At 46.0% G+C, this 23,191-nt stretch overlaps 1 protein-coding gene across 1 annotated transcript in view; it reads right to left on the bottom strand.

The window, feature by feature from the left end:
• The window catches only part of UNC93A (unc-93 homolog A), a 41,150-nt gene extending 28,200 nt beyond the window's left edge, over nucleotides 1–12,950 (bottom strand). Inside the window, exon 1 of the mRNA XM_010374076.2 lies at nucleotides 12,434–12,950. The gene's annotated coding sequence lies outside the window, so the exon portion shown is untranslated. The remainder of the gene's footprint in view (nucleotides 1–12,433) is intronic.
• Between the last annotated feature and the right edge of the window lie 10,241 nt (nucleotides 12,951–23,191).

Consider the following 23,191-nt stretch of genomic DNA (forward strand, 5'->3'; position numbering starts at 1 on the left):
AAAAATAAAAATAAAAAAAATAAAAAGACTTAAAACAAACTTTAGCAATTAAGACAGGATACCAAGATGCAAATGCCTGGTTAAAATGGATCAAATATTCCATCTGCACATTGAACAAAAGCAATTGTTATGCTTGTGCACATGGCAGGCCAGAGGCCCAGATTGTCCCCCTTCCACTAAGGTGGTCCTCCAGTCAACCAGGCGTAGGCTGCATGATAGCTCTTTTCCAGGATTCCACAGCCTGGAGTAATAAGTCATGCCAAGCTCTCTCTGCTATATCCCAAAGTCACTGCGGATCAGCCCCTGAGAGCCATCCAGCTTCTGCCTCCCAACACTAAGTTCACTGCATGTCTCTCATGGCAGGGAGGAAATTTAGCATTCCTTGGAGACCTGAAAGGATGCAGTGAGCTTAAGAATTTTCAAGAGCTTATCAATCAGTCAACCCTTGTTCACCCCTGAGCGGATGTGTGGTGGTATTGTGGTGGACCTTTACTGGGCACTCTGCTGAATAACTGGAGTGGCACTTGTACTTTAGTCCAGTTGACTATCCCTTTCACCCTGGCATTTCATCAACCAGAAGGAAAAAAATAATTAGACTTCATAAAGCAAGAGAAGCCCCTTATGAGTCTTTCGACTCTCATGTCTATTTAGATGCAACTGGAGTCCCACAAGGAATACCAGATCAATTTAAAGCTTGAAATCAAATAGCTGCAGGATTTGAGTCAATATTTTAGTAGCTGACAGTTAATAAAAATGTAGATTAGATAAACTACATCTATTACAACCAACAGCAATGAGCTTTTCATGAGTTAAAAGAAAAACTCATGTGGGCCCCAGCCCTGAGGTGACCTGACCTGACAAAACTCTTTACACTCTATGTGTCAGAAAGAGAAAAAATGGCAGTTGGAGTTTTAACCCAGACTGTGGGGCCTGGCCAAGGCCAGTGGCCTATCTCTCAAAACAACTAGACAGAGTTTCCAAAGGCCGGCCCCCAGGTCTAAGGGACCTAGCAGCAAAGGCCCTGTTAGCACAAGAAGCAGATAAACTAACCCTTAGGCAAAACCTGAATATAAAGGCCCCCCATGCTGTGGTAACTTTAATAAATACCAAAGGACATCATTGGTTAACAAATGCTAGATTAACCAAGTACCAAAGCTTGCTATGTGAAAATCCCCACATAACCACTGAAGTTTGCAAAACCCTAAACCCTACCACCTTGCTCCCAGTATCAGCGAGCCCAGCTGAACATAACTGTGTAGAGGTGTTGGACTCAGTTTATTCTAGCAGGCCCAACCTCCGAGACCATCCTTGAACATCAGTAGACTGTAAGTGGTACGTGGTCGGGAGCAGCTTCGCCAACCCCTGCCAAGTGACTCTGAAGAAGACGACAAGCCCTTCTCCAGTCACACCCGGAAGCTGACTGGTCCACACACAACTGAAGCATGAGGAAATTCATCGCAGGACTCATTTTCCTTAAAATTTGGACTTGTACAGTAAGGACTTCAACTGACCTTCCTCACACTGAGCGCTGTTCCCAGTATATACATCAAATCACTGAGATAGGACAAAAGGTTGCTACGGTCCTATTATTTTACGGTTATTATAAGTGTACTGGAACTCTAAAAAGAACTTGTTTGTATAATCTTATTCTACACAAGGTATGTAGCCCAGGAAAGGACCAACCTGATGTGTGTTATGACCCATCTGAGTATCCCATGACCACAGTTTTTAAAATAAGATTAAGGACTGAGGACTGGTGGGGGCTCATAAACGATACGAGTAAAGTGTTAGCCAAAACAGAAGAAAAAGGGGTGCTCAAACAAGTCACCTTAAAATTTGATGCCTGTGCTGTCATTAATAGTAATAAGTTAGGAATAAGGTGTGTTTCTCTTAATTAGAAAAGAGGGTATATGGTATAGTCAGGGTACATGTGCCTTTTTCTCTATCAGACCTCTCTCAGATCAGTCAGCATTTAGGCTGTTTTTCATCAGACCCCACTAAATATATACAGGAATTCAGATATGTAACTCTGTCCTACAATTTAACCTGGAGTGACTTAATGTCATCCTGACCTCTGCCCTGTCCCCAGAGGAACAGGAATGAGTTTTTTTCTGTAGCCCAATATCACACTGACAACCACCAGCTTCATGAGTCAGACCTCCAGGAAGGCAATAGAGAAGTTCCCCAAGAGGATCCCCAATGGAACTATCAGGCAGATTCCCCAGGTATAGCTAGGCGAGATCACATGATTTCCTGCCTAGCTGAAGGGCTTAAAAAGGCAGCTTACAAAGCTATTAATTATGACAAGCTTAAAGAAACTACCCAAGGTAAAGACGAAAACCCAGCCCAGTTCATGGCCCACTTAGCAGCAACCCTGAGACGCTTTACAACCCTAGACCCTGAAGAGTCAAAAGGCCGTCTCATTCCAAATATGCATTTTATCACCCAGTCAGCTCCTGGCATTAAAAAAAAAGCTTCAAAAATTAAAATCTGGCCCTCAAACCCCACAACAGGACTTAATGAACCTCGCCTTCAAGCTGTACAATAATAGAGTAGAGGCAACCAAGTAGAAACGTATTTCTGAGTTGCAATTACTTGCCTCCACTGTGAGACAAACCCCAGCCACATCTCCAGCACACAAGAACTTCCAAACACCTCAACCGCAGTGGCCAGGGTTTCCTCCAGGACCGCCTCCCCCAGGAGCTTGCTTCAAGTGCTGGAAATCTGGCCACTGGGTCAATGAATGCCCACAGCCAGGGATTCCTCCTAAGCCGTGTCCCATCTGTGCGGGACCCCACTACAAATCGGACTGTCCAACTCCCCTGGCAGCCACTCACAGAGCCGCTGGAACTCTGGCCCTCGGCTCTCTGACTGTCTCCTTCCCAGATCTGCTCGGCTTAGCGGCTGAAGACTGACACTGTCCAATCACCTCGGAAGCCGAAGGACCATCACAAATGCTTTGGGTAGTAACTCTTACGGCGGAGGGTAAGTCCGTCCCCTTCTTAATCAATATGGAGGCTACCCACTCCACATGACCTTCTTTTCAAGGGCCTTTGCCTCCATAACAGTTGTGGGTATCGGTGGCCAGGCTTCTAAACCTCTGAAAACTCCCCAACTCTGGTGCCAACTTGGACAATACTCTTTTAAGCACTCCTTAGTTATCCCCACCTGCCCAGTTCCCTTATTAGGTCGAGGCATTTTAACTAAATTATCTGCTTCCCTGACTATTCCTGGGCTACAGCCACACCTCATTGCCGCCCTTTTCCCGAGTTCAAAGCCTCCTTTGAGGAAGAAAATAGATTTTGGAAGTTATGAGAACTCTAGAGAGTGAGTTGAACATAGTTTGTGATTTTGAGGGCCTGTAATAGTATTAAAGCAGCAGCAGCCACCGCACGCAGACATGAGGGCTAGGCTAAAACAGTAAGGTCAAGCTGTTTGGATAAAAAGACCACAGAGCGTGGTCCCAGTTCTTGTGTAAGAATTCCTACCACACAGCCCTGCACTTTGGCTGTGTGTAATGAAAAAAGGGTTGGGATTTGGGAGATTAGCTGGACATGATCAGCAGGGAAAGCACGTGTGTTTTCATGAAGAATTATGCCGAGATAGGTAACAGATGAAGAAATTTGGGCTTCACTGAAGTAATGGGGGCTGTCCGTGAAGCCTTGCAGCAGTACAGCCCAGGTAATTTGCTGAGCCTGATGGGTGTCAGGGTCAGTCCAAGTAAAACGAAGAGAGGCTGGGATGAAGGGTGCAAAGGAACAGTAAAGCAAGTTTGAGATCCAGAACAGAATAATGGGTTATGGAGGTGTTGAGGAGGGAGGTATTGAGGATAGGAGAGTATATGACTTTGGCACCACGGGGTGGATAGGCAAGACAATTTGGTTGATAAGGTGTAGATCCTGAACTAACCTGTAAAGCTTATCTGGTTTTTGGACAGGTAAAATGGGGGAATTGTAAGGAGAGTTAATAGGCTTTAAAAGGCCATGCTGTAGCAGGAGAGAGATAACAGGCTTTAATCCTTTTAAAGCATGCTGTGGGATGGGATATTGGGGTTGAGCAGGTTAAGTGTGATTAGGTTTTAATGGGATGGTAAGGGGTGCATGATCGGTCACCAAGGAGGGAGTAGAGGTGTCCTATACCTGTGGTTTAAGGTGAGGAGGTACAAGGGGAGGATGTGAAGGAGGCCTTTGAACTGGGGAAAAGGCAGCAATGAGGTGTGGCTGTAGCCCAGGAATAGTCAGGGAAGCAGATAATTTAGTTAAAATGCCTTGACCTAATAAGGGAGCTGGGCAGGTGGGGATAACTAAAAAGGAGTGCATAAAAGAATACTGCCCAAGTTGGCACCAGAGTTGGGGAGTTTTCAGAGGTTTAGAAGCCTGGCTGTCAATACCCACAACAGTTATGGAGGCAAGGGAAACAGGCCCTTGAAAAGAAGGTCATGTGGTGTAACCTCCATATTGATTCAGAAGGGGACAGACTTACCCTCCACTGTAAGAGTTACCTGAAGATCGGCATCCGTGATGGTCTGGGGGCTTCCGAGGCGGTCGGGCAGTGTCAGTCTTCAGCCGCTAAGCCGAGAAGCTCTGGGAAGGAGTCAGTCAGAGAGCCTTGGGCCAGAGTTCCAGGGACTCTGTGAGTGGCTGCCGGGTGAGTCGGACAGTCCGATTTCTATTGGGTCCTGCACAGATGGGACACGACTTAGGAGGAATCCCTGGCTGCGGTAGTTCCTTGGCCCAGTGGCCAGATTTCCAGCACTTGAAGCAAGCTCCTGGGGGAGGCGGTCCTGGAGGAACCCCTGGCTGCTGTGGTTGAGGCATTTGAAAGTTCTTGTGTGCTGGAGATGTGGCTGGGGTTTCTCTCACAGTGGAGGCAAGTAATTGCAACTCAGAAATAGGTTGCTACTTGGCTGCCTCTTCTCTATTATTGTACACCTTGAAGGCGAGGTTCATTAAGTCCTATTGTGGGGTTTGAGGGCCAGAATCTAATTTTTGGAGCTTTTTCTAATGTCGGGAGCGGGTCCGGTAATAAAATGCATATTGAGAATAAGAAGGCCTTCTGGCCCCTCTGGGTCTAGAGTGGTAAAGAGTCTAAGGGCTGTTGCCAAATGGGCCATGAACAGGGCTGGGTTTTTATATTTGGTAAAAAAGAGCCTAAATGCTAACTGATTCGGGAGAGGTTGGATAAAGAAAAAAGGAGCATTAACCTTGGAGAGCTCCAGCCACCTCTCTAAGAGGGAATCGTTGGGCAGGTGGGGGAGGGCTAGTCACAGAACGAAACTGTAAGCCAGACCGGGTGTGGGGAGGGGAGGTGATAGAAAGGTTATAGGGTGGGGGAGCAGAGGCTTAAGAAGAGTTGGAGCCTGACTCAGCCTGGCCAGGAGCGACCTTAGGAGGAGCAGTCTGGGAAGGAGGTGAGAGGTCAGATGGGTCAGTAGAAAAGGAAGATTCACAGGACTCAGAGCTTGGGGTGGAGACAGAAGGAACAGACAGGAGGGGAAGAAGAAAGATTTGGAAGTCTCATTGGGAGCAGAGACTGGGGAGGAACCAGTGTGTAAAGGAATGCCTAGACGTCAGGCACCTCAGACCATTTGCCCATTTTTCGACAAAAATCATCTATATCGCATAGGATGGAGAAATCGAAGCCGTTTTCTGGCTATTGAGAACCACCGTCAAGTTTGTATTGAAGTCAAGCAGTGTTGCAAAAGAAAATAAGACGCTTAGATTTTAAGTCAGGTGAGAATTGAAGAGGTTTTAAGTTCTTGAGAACACAGGTTAAGGGAGAAGAAGGAGGAAAGCAGGATGGAAGTTTGCCCATAGTGAAGGAGGCAAGTTTAAAGAGAAGGGTAGAGACGCGGAAAAGGGGGTGGGGAGCAACCCTGGGCTGCAGTGTGGGTGAGCAGCCAAAGCAGGTGTCCCCACAATTGACTTCCCACCAAGGGAATGTGGGTGAATGACCAAGGCAGGCGTCCCCGCGGTGATCAGACACCAACGGAATGTGTGTGAATAATCAGGCAGACGTCCCCGCAGTGATTAAACACCAAGGGAAGACTGCCTTCCTGAGTCCATGACCGGCACTGGAGTTTTGGGTCCATGGATAAAAAGTGTCTCCTTTGTCTCGACTAGAGAGGAAAAAGAACTGGAATTGGAAGGACAGGGAGACTGAAGGGCAGCAAGAGAGGCTGGAGAAGAGAGTGAAAAGACGGCTTACCCGATTTGAAATTGGTGAGATGTTCCTTGGCTGGTTGGTCATAGGTGGATCTCTTCACGGAGTGAGGGAGAGGACAGGGGACTGGTCTCCCAAAGGAGGCCCTCTGACCCGGGTCTTCGGCACTAAATGTCTCACAAGTGCATGTGAAGAGACCACCCAACAGGCTTTGTGTGAGCAACAAGGCTGTTTATTTCACCTGGGTGTAGGTGAGCTGAGTCCGAAAAAGGAGTCATCCAAGGGTGGTGATTACCATTAGTTCTGATAGGTTTGGGGATAGTCGGTGGAGTTAGGAGCAATGCTTTATGGGCAGGGGGTGAATCTCACAAAGTACATTCTCAAGGGTGGGGAGAATTACAAAGAACCTTCTTAAGGGTGGGGGAGATTACAAAGTACATTGATCAGTTAGGGTGGGGGCAGAAACAAATCACAATGGTGGAATGTCATCAGTTAAGGCTATTTTCACTTCTTTTGTGAATGTTCAGTTTCTTCAGGCCCTCTGGAGGTATACCTGCAGGTCACAGGGGATATGATGGCTTAGCTTGGGCTCAGAGGCCTGGCAATGCTTACATAGACATGAAAGCCATGCAGTCTCGCAAAGGGATTCTGAGCATGGAAACAGATGACCTCCATGAGTTCACATCCTAATCCTTAATTTCTTGGCTAGGTGATCTCAGGTGGGTCAATGACTCACCGAACCTGTTTCCTCTTTAAAAAGGAGGGATGTAAAAGTTCAAGACTTGGATAATTTTGAAAGCCCCTAGAACAGCACCTGATATATAGCATAAATGTGAATTTCAAGATATATATATGGTTCAACTTCACCAATAAAAGTTATCACCAATAAATGTTAATTGACTAAGATGATATTTTGACTTTTAGAGACAATACAAATTGGAATAATATGTAAAGAAATTAGGATAACATGGACTTCTTCACACTAACCGTGTTATCGATGAATCAACTTGGACCTTATTTTTATTTTTTGGCAAGACTTTACTTCAATTCTGGCCTGTCTGTAATTCCCACAAATGACTTGCGTTTTGATATTAGAAGACCTTCCTGATGTTTTATTGCATTGTCTGCTGGTCTTTTTCCCTTGGTTGCTTCAACTCACTAGCCCCATCCTCTAAGACTCGTTCTCTGGCTCTGGGGGCTGTTTCCAGAGACTGCTCTTCCCCTCCCCCTCCCCAGCCTGTGTCTCCTGAGGAGCTTCCCACTGTGTACAAATAAACCTGGTCTGTTTCCATCCTTCCGAGCCACACCCTCCCTGTCCCTCCAGCACTTCTGCTGGGATTGAGTTTCTGAAACCATGCCTTCATCTGCTTTTTCTCCCCTTTCCTCCCAGTTCCTCCCCTTTATCTATGCTAAAAGGGATTTAAAAAAAAAAAAAAATCAACAGTATATTTCACTCGCTGCCTTTTCTCCGTAGCAGAATAAAATGCTTCTTAGAGGAGATGGCTCCCAGCACCGCCCAGTGTTCCTGTGACCAGAGCAGGTCTTAGACGTGGTGGCCCAGAGGTCTCGTCATAAGCAAAGGGACGCTCTTATCTTACCCGACCCCTGAGCCTGCCTTCCCGCAGCCTACACATTCCTGCAGACATGGAGTTGCCTGAGGGAAGAGAATGCAATCTCTAGAAACTCAGAGCTAGTTTTGGCTTTATGAGCCGCATGTGCACTGAAGCCATGACCTAGGCCTGGGCTGACCTCCCAAAGCCAAAGACGTACGTGTAAAGGATTCAAAAGGTGCCATAACCACTCCACTCCTTAAAATTAACATCTGGGCTCTATCAGCTTGAGAAAAGAGGTGATTCTGTAGATCTACTCGAATCAACAGGTCACTCATCGGACATTAAAATGACAGATACCCTGGGGGATGCAGACTTCAGAGCACGAGAACTGGGACTTCAACAGCCACTAGAGGGCACTGTTTTGCTACCACTGGGTTCACCGCAGGCTCCTTGGGTTCTTCCTGCTGTAGAATCACTTTTTAGATCAACAAACTTCCTGCCAAGAAGCTGAAGATTAATTTAAGGGAAGTCTAACCAATAATTTGCCTTTTTAAGGAACGTACTCATGTAAGCAAATTAATATCAATTTCCTTGACAATTACATCCAAAATCTTTGTTAATAAAAGCAACACCAAATAAATTCAAATGTATCTTACACATTTTTATCCGCATAAAGATGAAGAAGGTATCTATAGGGAGTTGAACGAGTTCTTGTCTACTTTAGGGAATTTCACACTTTGGAAATAAATGTACTCATGCTGTGTGTATGTGTGTGTGGGTGTTTAAGGAAGAACAATTTGTGTTAGCACAACCATGGCTTGAGGGTGTTTTCTCTTAGCTAATGTTCCAAAACATCTAAAATCTTGGCAGGGGCTAACCACTCCGCCTTCCCCTGGCTAGACAGGCCACCTCCTGAGCTGAGCAGGGCATTCCGGACTCCAGCTTCTTCCTCCCCCAAGGCGAACCCAGAGAGCCAATCAGAGAAAAAGCTTTGGGGCAAGTTGGCTGTGTGAGGCCCTCAGCCAAGACCCTTAGCTGATTTCCATTACTTATCAGAGAGGGCAGACCCACTGAGGGGTCTGGAAAGCAAGTCTGGAGGAAATACTCCCATCCTCACACCATTTGTGAATCCTCCCAGCCTCCACGGCACGGTTGAAGCTACTGGTGATGTCCTGGGATTCTGCGTCTTTCTCTCAGGCCACTTCTCCACCTGGGACATTTGAGTGGCCTGACTAGCCAGCCAAGACCGTCGAGGGTCTGCAGGGCCCCTGACCAACAGCATCTGATTGGGCTAAGGCACCCTCATTTTGATACCACCAGGGGTCTGGGGTTGGTGGGCTGTGTGTGCTGTGTCCAGCGTTCCCAAGGTAAGGACCCATGGACCTCTGTAGCAAGGTCTCCCAGTGTTCTCAAGCAGCCATGATTTGTCAACACACCCACCTGTGGCAACCGCCCTCAGAGTCCCAGACTGGGGTCTGTACCCTGGACACCAGACCAGGGCCCTTCTCAGAAAGGAGCTGTGCGTGGGCACTACAGGCAAACTGTGTTTTTCCAAGGAATCCCCAATATCCTGTGTTTTTCTTACCCAGTGTGTTCAGTTAATGAATGATATTGAGCTGTGTATTTCCAGTGGCACAAAAGCCATGATCAGTATCTACTCAAGGGGGCAGCGTGAGCTCTGTGTGGAGAAACCTCATGAAAAGGGCTTAGCAGAGAGGGTGGGCATGCCTGGCCTTCACTCTCTAGTCCTCCTGTCCTCTGTCCCCCACCCCTCCCCAGCCCGGATGTTAGGAAGTTGTTTCTAAACCACTTTTCCCCACTGCCTTCACGCTGTGTCTCTTATTTTTTAGGAGCTGAGTATCTTGACTTATCTGCTCATCAGCTATTAATTAACACCGGCTGCATGTCATGCACTGGGCCAGACAGTCTCTAGAAGCTCACACAACTGTTATCCTTGTGATCTATGTAGAAAAATGTCACATAAAGTTTAAAAAATAAATACATAGAAGAAAGATTCCATGCTGCAGTAGAGGGTCTGTATGTGCTCCCGTGCTCATGGGGTTCTGGTAAAATCTCCCCCATCCCTAGTGTTGTGAAGATGGAACAAGGCTTGTTCTGTGGGGCTGCCCCAGGCTCAGAAGTGAGCAGGAGCCCGAGAGCATTTTGCCCTGGGTTTTGCACTTGTTTGCATTCAGCAAGTATCTGTTGGATTTTAGTAGAATTTTAGCAGAACGTACGGGCTCTGCCAAAATAAGGGAAAGACTGACCCTGAGTTTGAACTTTCCCAGATGGGATTTAATGTGTTGTGAGATCCTGATGCTATGAAAGCATTTACTGAAATGCCCACATACCAGGAAGACTCAATTTATCTTTGAAATATCTACAAATTACCGCCTTTTTAACATCTTAAGTTATTATTGATGCTGGTTTTTGGAGGTTCTTTCTTGTGACTATACTCTTTTAACCATTGAGTAGTTATAATTTCTCTCTGAACATGATGAAGGGCCTCTGTTACCTCTTATCCATCAGACCAATGTGAAAGAATGAAAATTAAGATGTGTGTGTGTGTATCTCAAACTTGGCGTGTTCCCCAACTCATTCTAGCTGACAGGCAATGCGGGGGAGTGAGGGAGTGAACATGTTTCAGAGGTAGGACGAGCGCAGAAATCATTTTTGCAGACATACCTGCATCCACCTCTTTCCCTGCCACCTCACCCTTCCCACTTTCAGATAACTATAAACCCAAAATGAAATTGTGAGACCCCCAACTCACTGAATGGACCCCTCTTTTCAGCCAAGGGGATCCCATAGAATCCTAACAATCTAGTTCAGGCCACGATGGGAAGGCAAGGTCCAATGTGCCTCGTTATACCCTCCTCGCTTTGGAATTCGGGAACAACTGGCCAGACCTCACATGAAAACAGAGATCTTAAGCATGACAAAACAGACTCTTTGTAGAAATAAGATACCACATTCCAACCTAACTCTATTATAGCATCACATGACAGATAGCAGGCTTTGAAAGAAATCCAAATATTTTACGCAAAAATACACTTCTTTGACACATTTTGAAATGACCCTGCAAAGCTGTGTCTTGTAGGTGAAATTTACATTTTGTAGAGAATTCTCTTCTTTTCCCAGGTCTTTTGTGGACCCCAAAGTGATTAGCTCAGAGTCTAGCATTTTTTAAATGTCTGAATAGGAAACATTTGCCATCTGTTGTCTCTAAGGTTACCATCTATGAGACTTCATCTACATAATAAGAACCTTGGTCTTCACAATCCCTTATCTGAACCTAGACACTCCTTTCTATGGATTCCAGATCTTTAGATAATAACTCTTTCAACCAATTACCAATCAGAAAATCTTTGAATTCACCTCTGACCTGGAAGCCCCCACTTCAAGTTGTCTTGCCTTTCAGGACTGAACCAATGCACATGCTTTGATTGATGTCTTGTGTCTCCCTAAAACATATAAAACCAACTAGTAGCCCAACCCCCTTGGGCATATGTTCTCAGGACCTATGTTCTGGGTCATGGTCTTCACATTTGGCTCTAAATAAATCTCTTCTAATACTTTACAAAATTTAGCTTTTTTCATCAACATATAGAATCCACGTTTCACTGATATTTGGAACACAAGAAAATCTATAGTCAACCCACCATTTCTTGAACATTTGCTACAAAATCTGTTGTTTTTTACAGACAATGAACTTCTCAACGTTTTCAGGTAAACCTGAACCCAAGCTCCAAGAAAACAATGATAGTCATAAAATCCCTCCAACTTCTTATTTTCCCAAATCTCCCCCAACCTTTTTCTGTTCCAGGAAAGAATCAGCACAAAAAATCACCCTCTCCCACAGACCTGGGTGGGGCCCCCTATGCACACTTTCTCTTGTCCCTATCAGGTGTGTGATGAACTCTTATTTACCTGTGACAAGGCCAGACCCACACCCTGCAAGCCTCCACTCTCTCTCGTGGTTGACTAGCTGAGAGTAGAACCTCTAGACCCCCTGGAATGATACAGACACATTGAAAATATTTCTTGGTCAGCTGATAGACTGAGGCATCCCCCAGCTCTACATCACCCTGTCTGAAACTTGTCTACCATCCCAGGAAAGTCTAAGATAAGTCACCCTACCAAGACTGATTCTAGCATGGCGGCTCTCCCTGGTACAATAAAAATTAGTCTGCTAGTCTGTTTGGTTTTTATCTCTCACATCACACACGTATTTCCATATGAATCTTATGGAAAGACTATAAAGTCTCAGTCCACTTTCCCAGGAAATAAGAAGAGGTCAGTCATCTACATGTCGCCATGACTTGGAGTTGTTTATTCCCTTTCTTTAATTCAGAAACCAGAATTCTTATCTCCTCTGAAAGAAAAGTCAAGGGGTGAGCCTGAGAGTCAGCTACGCGGGCCAAGCTCCACCTGCAGATGTGGGCACTGCTGCTGGCTGGCCAGGATGGGCCAGCTTCTGAACAGCCTACTGTTTAGCTTGACTTGTGGACATCAGCTCCTGGCAAATGAAGAGTCCCATGAGGCCAGAAGCCCCTCTCACCTTTTTGACAGTCCCTGACCCACCCAGAGTTTAGTCATGGAGCCTGAATCTCCTCTCACCACACACACGTTGTAAAAGATACACATTTTATGGGAGTTTTGTGGAGTTGCTGGCTCCTGCACACACACTCTCCTACCCACATGCATCTAAAACTCACCTTTCCGAGGGGCCCTGCAGGCCAGGGAGTGAGTGTTAGAATCCTGCTCTGTTGCTGGGCCTCCTGGCTGCCTTTTATCTACAAGAAGTATTCAGCTCAACTCATCTTGTCCTCAACTCCAATCCATTCTCGCTCCTGGCCAGGGAGGGCACGTATGACCTTCTGGTCTCAGAATAAACAGGCAGCTTGGGAGTAAGAGGAATTGCTAATGATGTGGCCTGAGTCTCCCCTTGGTGGACATCCTCCTCCTGGGGCTCCTCTCAGTGGGATGACCTCCTTAGGCTTCTCTTGGTGGGATGACCCCCGGGTCTCCTTTCAGTGAGATGATCTTCTGGGGCGCCTCTCAGTGGGATGACCTCCTTAGGCTTCTCTTGGTGGGATGGCCCCCCGGGTCTCATTTCAGCGGGATGATCTTCTGGGTCTCCGTTCATTGGGATGACCTCCTGGGACTCCTCTCAGTGGGATGACCTCCTTAGGCTCCTCTTGGTGGGACATCCTTCTGGGCAATCATGATAACTTCAACTTCAGAAGGAACCTCTGAAAAATAGGTTGATTTGCTTGTTTGTTTTGCTAAGGGAAACAAGCATGGCTTGGGTTTCCTGTTGAAGATTATTCTAAATGTTGTGATAGAGATAAATTTGTTCTCCTTTTTGCAACCGACACAGTAAGTTCAAGTTAAGGGCCTGCTGATGGGTTTTTTCAGTATCAACCTTGATGCGGCCAGTTACCTGGTTCAGTACTGTTGTATTTCCTTAACAATGAAGCATACAATTTTTTCCCTAGTTTCATGTGTAAGGAAAAACTGCCTCAATTCATTGACAGTTCCAAAGCACAATTCTTAGGAAACAAAGAGGCAGATTATGATCAGTTTGAGTTGTATATCCCCCCCAGACTAATTCACCTGGGGTAGGAGGTGTTCAGAGGCCACCAACATGGCCACGAGGCCCATCTTTAGGAACGGGATAGTAACAGTGTGCAGAACAAGGGGGCATTGCCTTGGGGTCACTGCAGGGACATCCTCTGTAAACAGACTTGGTGAAAATCCCATCCTGGACCCTGCAGCCATTCTCCTTTCTGTGCAAGACCAGAGGAGATCAGCTTCCTTCTGTAAAAGGAATATAAAATCTCGGGAACCCCCATTCACTATGCCAAAGGGGAAAGCTAAGGCTGGAAGCTGAGTCATGCAAGAAACTGCTTTTCCTTTTCTTCCTAAGCAGAAAGCCTCAGATAGAAGGCCAAGTGTCTGCACAGGCAGCTGCTCTGTGGTCACCTTATGTTAGATAAAGTGCCAACTTACTGTGCATGACATGAATACATAACTGAGTGTTCCCCCATCCACTCCTTTTCACACACAATATGTGGATTCAGTCAGTCTAATCAAAGCCCCACAAGAATGTGACCTACCTTCCCTCTTTCCTCTCCTCCTCACTTTTCCCCTTTAAACATTGAAGGGCCAAAATGCTCTTAGGAAAAAGCACAGATCTCAGATGTTCCTGAAGCTTTGTGTTCCCTTTTCCCAGGCACATCCTCAAACTCGACAAAATAAACCTCTACACTGATTGGGACCAGCCTCAGGCACTTTTTGGTTTAGACTTCCTGGGAAATGGTACCGTTGGATCTCTGTGGAGTCACTGTTTGTTACACCAGTTCTTTCTTTGTTTATCCTTCACATACCAGTGAGAGAGATGACTGAGTCCGGTTTGTTTCACATTTTTAATCTCTGAAAATGTGATATCAATTTACTAGCAATATCACTTTGACACAGAGCAAATTTACCTTATAATGTTTTTAACAATTGTGGGTCCTGAATCACGGGCCTATACTCAGTATTCCTATCCAATCCAAGCTGCTCACAGCCCGCAAACCTAACTCAGGAGAGCCCTTCATGAGAAGCCATGTCTTGTCTCTTGTCTGAAGCCAACTACATTCCCATTGTCCCGGGTCCTGCTGGCAGCCACTTCTCCTCCTATAGCCATAAGATGCTGTGCAAGTTGTGTCCTTAGCTTTGCTCCCCTGTCACTGGTGGACTTGAGATTGTCAGCTGAAATTAAGGCTGTTGAGGCAGAAATAATTTTATCAAAGTTCATTGAAAGCCAAATGTGAGGTTGGACCTGGGAAGACACACGCACGGAGTTGAGAGTGTTCTCGAGTCTGTCACAAGGCCAAAGGTTTTTGTAGGAAAGTTTAAATGAGTTGTCTTCTTTTTTTTTGGAGGATGCAACACAGAGGTCACAATCAGCTACAGATTATGACATGCAGGCTAACAATGTCCACATGAAGACAAATCAGTAAAACTTCATGCTTCAGCTCATCTTAAAATGACAGTGCCCTCTCCAGTGTCAGCAGGTTATACGTTGGTCTCTACAATAATCATTTGAGGAACCTATGATAAGGCAGGAGGCCGCCCCCTGCAAGCTCTGGACAGGTTCCAGCCAGCACAGGGACCCACAAAGGAAGCCTTTCCTGGTGACCAAGACTCGGGGTCTCTGTCTGACTCTCTAAGGACTGAGATATCCATAATTCTTTTTAAATTATCCATGGAAACAGCAGGACAAAAAATGCAGAGGGCCTCCTAGTGCCTGGATGAATGTGCTCAGTCCTCTTTGAAGAGAAACCTCAAGGATAGCAGTCTGGGAAGGAGGTGAGAGGTCAGATGGGTCAGTAGAAAAGGAAGATTCACAGGACTCAGAGCTTGGGGTGGAGACAGAAGGAACAGACAGGAGGGGAAGAAGAAAGATTTGGAAGTCTCATTGGGAGCAGAGACTGGGGAGGAACCAGTGTGTAAAGGAATGCCTAGACGTCAGGCACCTCAGACCATTTGCCCATTTTTCGACAAAAATCATCTATATCGCATAGGATGGAGAAATCGAAGCCGTTTTCTGGCTATTGAGAACCACCGTCAAGTTTGTATTGAAGTCAAGCAGTGTTGCAAAAGAAAATAAGACGCTTAGATTTTAAGTCAGGTGAGAATTGAAGAGGTTTTAAGTTCTTGAGAACACAGGTTAAGGGAGAAGAAGGAGGAAAGCAGGATGGAAGTTTGCCCATAGTGAAGGAGGCAAGTTTAAAGAGAAGGGTAGAGACGCGGAAAAGGGGGTGGGGAGCAACCCTGGGCTGCAGTGTGGGTGAGCAGCCAAAGCAGGTGTCCCCACAATTGACTTCCCACCAAGGGAATGTGGGTGAATGACCAAGGCAGGCGTCCCCGCGGTGATCAGACACCAACGGAATGTGTGTGAATAATCAGGCAGACGTCCCCGCAGTGATTAAACACCAAGGGAAGACTGCCTTCCTGAGTCCATGACCGGCACTGGAGTTTTGGGTCCATGGATAAAAAGTGTCTCCTTTGTCTCGACTAGAGAGGAAAAAGAACTGGAATTGGAAGGACAGGGAGACTGAAGGGCAGCAAGAGAGGCTGGAGAAGAGAGTGAAAAGACGGCTTACCCGATTTGAAATTGGTGAGATGTTCCTTGGCTGGTTGGTCATAGGTGGATCTCTTCACGGAGTGAGGGAGAGGACAGGGGACTGGTCTCCCAAAGGAGGCCCTCTGACCCGGGTCTTCGGCACTAAATGTCTCACAAGTGCATGTGAAGAGACCACCCAACAGGCTTTGTGTGAGCAACAAGGCTGTTTATTTCACCTGGGTGTAGGTGAGCTGAGTCCGAAAAAGGAGTCATCCAAGGGTGGTGATTACCATTAGTTCTGATAGGTTTGGGGATAGTCGGTGGAGTTAGGAGCAATGCTTTATGGGCAGGGGGTGAATCTCACAAAGTACATTCTCAAGGGTGGGGAGAATTACAAAGAACCTTCTTAAGGGTGGGGGAGATTACAAAGTACATTGATCAGTTAGGGTGGGGGCAGAAACAAATCACAATGGTGGAATGTCATCAGTTAAGGCTATTTTCACTTCTTTTGTGAATGTTCAGTTTCTTCAGGCCCTCTGGAGGTATACCTGCAGGTCACAGGGGATATGATGGCTTAGCTTGGGCTCAGAGGCCTGGCAATGCTTACATAGACATGAAAGCCATGCAGTCTCGCAAAGGGATTCTGAGCATGGAAACAGATGACCTCCATGAGTTCACATCCTAATCCTTAATTTCTTGGCTAGGTGATCTCAGGTGGGTCAATGACTCACCGAACCTGTTTCCTCTTTAAAAAGGAGGGATGTAAAAGTTCAAGACTTGGATAATTTTGAAAGCCCCTAGAACAGCACCTGATATATAGCATAAATGTGAATTTCAAGATATATATATGGTTCAACTTCACCAATAAAAGTTATCACCAATAAATGTTAATTGACTAAGATGATATTTTGACTTTTAGAGACAATACAAATTGGAATAATATGTAAAGAAATTAGGATAACATGGACTTCTTCACACTAACCGTGTTATCGATGAATCAACTTGGACCTTATTTTTATTTTTTGGCAAGACTTTACTTCAATTCTGGCCTGTCTGTAATTCCCACAAATGACTTGCGTTTTGATATTAGAAGACCTTCCTGATGTTTTATTGCATTGTCTGCTGGTCTTTTTCCCTTGGTTGCTTCAACTCACTAGCCCCATCCTCTAAGACTCGTTCTCTGGCTCTGGGGGCTGTTTCCAGAGACTGCTCTTCCCCTCCCCCTCCCCAGCCTGTGTCTCCTGAGGAGCTTCCCACTGTGTACAAATAAACCTGGTCTGTTTCCATCCTTCCGAGCCACACCCTCCCTGTCCCTCCAGCACTTCTGCTGGGATTGAGTTTCTGAAACCATGCCTTCATCTGCTTTTTCTCCCCTTTCCTCCCAGTTCCTCCCCTTTATCTATGCTAAAAGGGATTTAAAAAAAAAAAAAAATCAACAGTATATTTCACTCGCTGCCTTTTCTCCGTAGCAGAATAAAATGCTTCTTAGAGGAGATGGCTCCCAGCACCGCCCAGTGTTCCTGTGACCAGAGCAGGTCTTAGACGTGGTGGCCCAGAGGTCTCGTCATAAGCAAAGGGACGCTCTTATCTTACCCGACCCCTGAGCCTGCCTTCCCGCAGCCTACACATTCCTGCAGACATGGAGTTGCCTGAGGGAAGAGAATGCAATCTCTAGAAACTCAGAGCTAGTTTTGGCTTTATGAGCCGCATGTGCACTGAAGCCATGACCTAGGCCTGGGCTGACCTCCCAAAGCCAAAGACGTACGTGTAAAGGATTCAAAAGGTGCCATAACCACTCCACTCCTTAAAATTAACATCTGGGCTCTATCAGCTTGAGAAAAGAGGTGATTCTGTAGATCTACTCGAATCAACAGGTCACTCATCGGACATTAAAATGACAGATACCCTGGGGGATGCAGACTTCAGAGCACGAGAACTGGGACTTCAACAGCCACTAGAGGGCACTGTTTTGCTACCACTGGGTTCACCGCAGGCTCCTTGGGTTCTTCCTGCTGTAGAATCACTTTTTAGATCAACAAACTTCCTGCCAAGAAGCTGAAGATTAATTTAAGGGAAGTCTAACCAATAATTTGCCTTTTTAAGGAACGTACTCATGTAAGCAAATTAATATCAATTTCCTTGACAATTACATCCAAAATCTTTGTTAATAAAAGCAACACCAAATAAATTCAAATGTATCTTACACATTTTTATCCGCATAAAGATGAAGAAGGTATCTATAGGGAGTTGAACGAGTTCTTGTCTACTTTAGGGAATTTCACACTTTGGAAATAAATGTACTCATGCTGTGTGTATGTGTGTGTGGGTGTTTAAGGAAGAACAATTTGTGTTAGCACAACCATGGCTTGAGGGTGTTTTCTCTTAGCTAATGTTCCAAAACATCTAAAATCTTGGCAGGGGCTAACCACTCCGCCTTCCCCTGGCTAGACAGGCCACCTCCTGAGCTGAGCAGGGCATTCCGGACTCCAGCTTCTTCCTCCCCCAAGGCGAACCCAGAGAGCCAATCAGAGAAAAAGCTTTGGGGCAAGTTGGCTGTGTGAGGCCCTCAGCCAAGACCCTTAGCTGATTTCCATTACTTATCAGAGAGGGCAGACCCACTGAGGGGTCTGGAAAGCAAGTCTGGAGGAAATACTCCCATCCTCACACCATTTGTGAATCCTCCCAGCCTCCACGGCACGGTTGAAGCTACTGGTGATGTCCTGGGATTCTGCGTCTTTCTCTCAGGCCACTTCTCCACCTGGGACATTTGAGTGGCCTGACTAGCCAGCCAAGACCGTCGAGGGTCTGCAGGGCCCCTGACCAACAGCATCTGATTGGGCTAAGGCACCCTCATTTTGATACCACCAGGGGTCTGGGGTTGGTGGGCTGTGTGTGCTGTGTCCAGCGTTCCCAAGGTAAGGACCCATGGACCTCTGTAGCAAGGTCTCCCAGTGTTCTCAAGCAGCCATGATTTGTCAACACACCCACCTGTGGCAACCGCCCTCAGAGTCCCAGACTGGGGTCTGTACCCTGGACACCAGACCAGGGCCCTTCTCAGAAAGGAGCTGTGCGTGGGCACTACAGGCAAACTGTGTTTTTCCAAGGAATCCCCAATATCCTGTGTTTTTCTTACCCAGTGTGTTCAGTTAATGAATGATATTGAGCTGTGTATTTCCAGTGGCACAAAAGCCATGATCAGTATCTACTCAAGGGGGCAGCGTGAGCTCTGTGTGGAGAAACCTCATGAAAAGGGCTTAGCAGAGAGGGTGGGCATGCCTGGCCTTCACTCTCTAGTCCTCCTGTCCTCTGTCCCCCACCCCTCCCCAGCCCGGATGTTAGGAAGTTGTTTCTAAACCACTTTTCCCCACTGCCTTCACGCTGTGTCTCTTATTTTTTAGGAGCTGAGTATCTTGACTTATCTGCTCATCAGCTATTAATTAACACCGGCTGCATGTCATGCACTGGGCCAGACAGTCTCTAGAAGCTCACACAACTGTTATCCTTGTGATCTATGTAGAAAAATGTCACATAAAGTTTAAAAAATAAATACATAGAAGAAAGATTCCATGCTGCAGTAGAGGGTCTGTATGTGCTCCCGTGCTCATGGGGTTCTGGTAAAATCTCCCCCATCCCTAGTGTTGTGAAGATGGAACAAGGCTTGTTCTGTGGGGCTGCCCCAGGCTCAGAAGTGAGCAGGAGCCCGAGAGCATTTTGCCCTGGGTTTTGCACTTGTTTGCATTCAGCAAGTATCTGTTGGATTTTAGTAGAATTTTAGCAGAACGTACGGGCTCTGCCAAAATAAGGGAAAGACTGACCCTGAGTTTGAACTTTCCCAGATGGGATTTAATGTGTTGTGAGATCCTGATGCTATGAAAGCATTTACTGAAATGCCCACATACCAGGAAGACTCAATTTATCTTTGAAATATCTACAAATTACCGCCTTTTTAACATCTTAAGTTATTATTGATGCTGGTTTTTGGAGGTTCTTTCTTGTGACTATACTCTTTTAACCATTGAGTAGTTATAATTTCTCTCTGAACATGATGAAGGGCCTCTGTTACCTCTTATCCATCAGACCAATGTGAAAGAATGAAAATTAAGATGTGTGTGTGTGTATCTCAAACTTGGCGTGTTCCCCAACTCATTCTAGCTGACAGGCAATGCGGGGGAGTGAGGGAGTGAACATGTTTCAGAGGTAGGACGAGCGCAGAAATCATTTTTGCAGACATACCTGCATCCACCTCTTTCCCTGCCACCTCACCCTTCCCACTTTCAGATAACTATAAACCCAAAATGAAATTGTGAGACCCCCAACTCACTGAATGGACCCCTCTTTTCAGCCAAGGGGATCCCATAGAATCCTAACAATCTAGTTCAGGCCACGATGGGAAGGCAAGGTCCAATGTGCCTCGTTATACCCTCCTCGCTTTGGAATTCGGGAACAACTGGCCAGACCTCACATGAAAACAGAGATCTTAAGCATGACAAAACAGACTCTTTGTAGAAATAAGATACCACATTCCAACCTAACTCTATTATAGCATCACATGACAGATAGCAGGCTTTGAAAGAAATCCAAATATTTTACGCAAAAATACACTTCTTTGACACATTTTGAAATGACCCTGCAAAGCTGTGTCTTGTAGGTGAAATTTACATTTTGTAGAGAATTCTCTTCTTTTCCCAGGTCTTTTGTGGACCCCAAAGTGATTAGCTCAGAGTCTAGCATTTTTTAAATGTCTGAATAGGAAACATTTGCCATCTGTTGTCTCTAAGGTTACCATCTATGAGACTTCATCTACATAATAAGAACCTTGGTCTTCACAATCCCTTATCTGAACCTAGACACTCCTTTCTATGGATTCCAGATCTTTAGATAATAACTCTTTCAACCAATTACCAATCAGAAAATCTTTGAATTCACCTCTGACCTGGAAGCCCCCACTTCAAGTTGTCTTGCCTTTCAGGACTGAACCAATGCACATGCTTTGATTGATGTCTTGTGTCTCCCTAAAACATATAAAACCAACTAGTAGCCCAACCCCCTTGGGCATATGTTCTCAGGACCTATGTTCTGGGTCATGGTCTTCACATTTGGCTCTAAATAAATCTCTTCTAATACTTTACAAAATTTAGCTTTTTTCATCAACATATAGAATCCACGTTTCACTGATATTTGGAACACAAGAAAATCTATAGTCAACCCACCATTTCTTGAACATTTGCTACAAAATCTGTTGTTTTTTACAGACAATGAACTTCTCAACGTTTTCAGGTAAACCTGAACCCAAGCTCCAAGAAAACAATGATAGTCATAAAATCCCTCCAACTTCTTATTTTCCCAAATCTCCCCCAACCTTTTTCTGTTCCAGGAAAGAATCAGCACAAAAAATCACCCTCTCCCACAGACCTGGGTGGGGCCCCCTATGCACACTTTCTCTTGTCCCTATCAGGTGTGTGATGAACTCTTATTTACCTGTGACAAGGCCAGACCCACACCCTGCAAGCCTCCACTCTCTCTCGTGGTTGACTAGCTGAGAGTAGAACCTCTAGACCCCCTGGAATGATACAGACACATTGAAAATATTTCTTGGTCAGCTGATAGACTGAGGCATCCCCCAGCTCTACATCACCCTGTCTGAAACTTGTCTACCATCCCAGGAAAGTCTAAGATAAGTCACCCTACCAAGACTGATTCTAGCATGGCGGCTCTCCCTGGTACAATAAAAATTAGTCTGCTAGTCTGTTTGGTTTTTATCTCTCACATCACACACGTATTTCCATATGAATCTTATGGAAAGACTATAAAGTCTCAGTCCACTTTCCCAGGAAATAAGAAGAGGTCAGTCATCTACATGTCGCCATGACTTGGAGTTGTTTATTCCCTTTCTTTAATTCAGAAACCAGAATTCTTATCTCCTCTGAAAGAAAAGTCAAGGGGTGAGCCTGAGAGTCAGCTACGCGGGCCAAGCTCCACCTGCAGATGTGGGCACTGCTGCTGGCTGGCCAGGATGGGCCAGCTTCTGAACAGCCTACTGTTTAGCTTGACTTGTGGACATCAGCTCCTGGCAAATGAAGAGTCCCATGAGGCCAGAAGCCCCTCTCACCTTTTTGACAGTCCCTGACCCACCCAGAGTTTAGTCATGGAGCCTGAATCTCCTCTCACCACACACACGTTGTAAAAGATACACATTTTATGGGAGTTTTGTGGAGTTGCTGGCTCCTGCACACACACTCTCCTACCCACATGCATCTAAAACTCACCTTTCCGAGGGGCCCTGCAGGCCAGGGAGTGAGTGTTAGAATCCTGCTCTGTTGCTGGGCCTCCTGGCTGCCTTTTATCTACAAGAAGTATTCAGCTCAACTCATCTTGTCCTCAACTCCAATCCATTCTCGCTCCTGGCCAGGGAGGGCACGTATGACCTTCTGGTCTCAGAATAAACAGGCAGCTTGGGAGTAAGAGGAATTGCTAATGATGTGGCCTGAGTCTCCCCTTGGTGGACATCCTCCTCCTGGGGCTCCTCTCAGTGGGATGACCTCCTTAGGCTTCTCTTGGTGGGATGACCCCCGGGTCTCCTTTCAGTGAGATGATCTTCTGGGGCGCCTCTCAGTGGGATGACCTCCTTAGGCTTCTCTTGGTGGGATGGCCCCCCGGGTCTCATTTCAGCGGGATGATCTTCTGGGTCTCCGTTCATTGGGATGACCTCCTGGGACTCCTCTCAGTGGGATGACCTCCTTAGGCTCCTCTTGGTGGGACATCCTTCTGGGCAATCATGATAACTTCAACTTCAGAAGGAACCTCTGAAAAATAGGTTGATTTGCTTGTTTGTTTTGCTAAGGGAAACAAGCATGGCTTGGGTTTCCTGTTGAAGATTATTCTAAATGTTGTGATAGAGATAAATTTGTTCTCCTTTTTGCAACCGACACAGTAAGTTCAAGTTAAGGGCCTGCTGATGGGTTTTTTCAGTATCAACCTTGATGCGGCCAGTTACCTGGTTCAGTACTGTTGTATTTCCTTAACAATGAAGCATACAATTTTTTCCCTAGTTTCATGTGTAAGGAAAAACTGCCTCAATTCATTGACAGTTCCAAAGCACAATTCTTAGGAAACAAAGAGGCAGATTATGATCAGTTTGAGTTGTATATCCCCCCCAGACTAATTCACCTGGGGTAGGAGGTGTTCAGAGGCCACCAACATGGCCACGAGGCCCATCTTTAGGAACGGGATAGTAACAGTGTGCAGAACAAGGGGGCATTGCCTTGGGGTCACTGCAGGGACATCCTCTGTAAACAGACTTGGTGAAAATCCCATCCTGGACCCTGCAGCCATTCTCCTTTCTGTGCAAGACCAGAGGAGA

The sequence above is a fragment of the Rhinopithecus roxellana genome, chromosome 4 (assembly GCF_007565055.1).
Source record: "Rhinopithecus roxellana isolate Shanxi Qingling chromosome 4, ASM756505v1, whole genome shotgun sequence".
NCBI lineage: Eukaryota > Metazoa > Chordata > Mammalia > Primates > Cercopithecidae > Rhinopithecus > Rhinopithecus roxellana.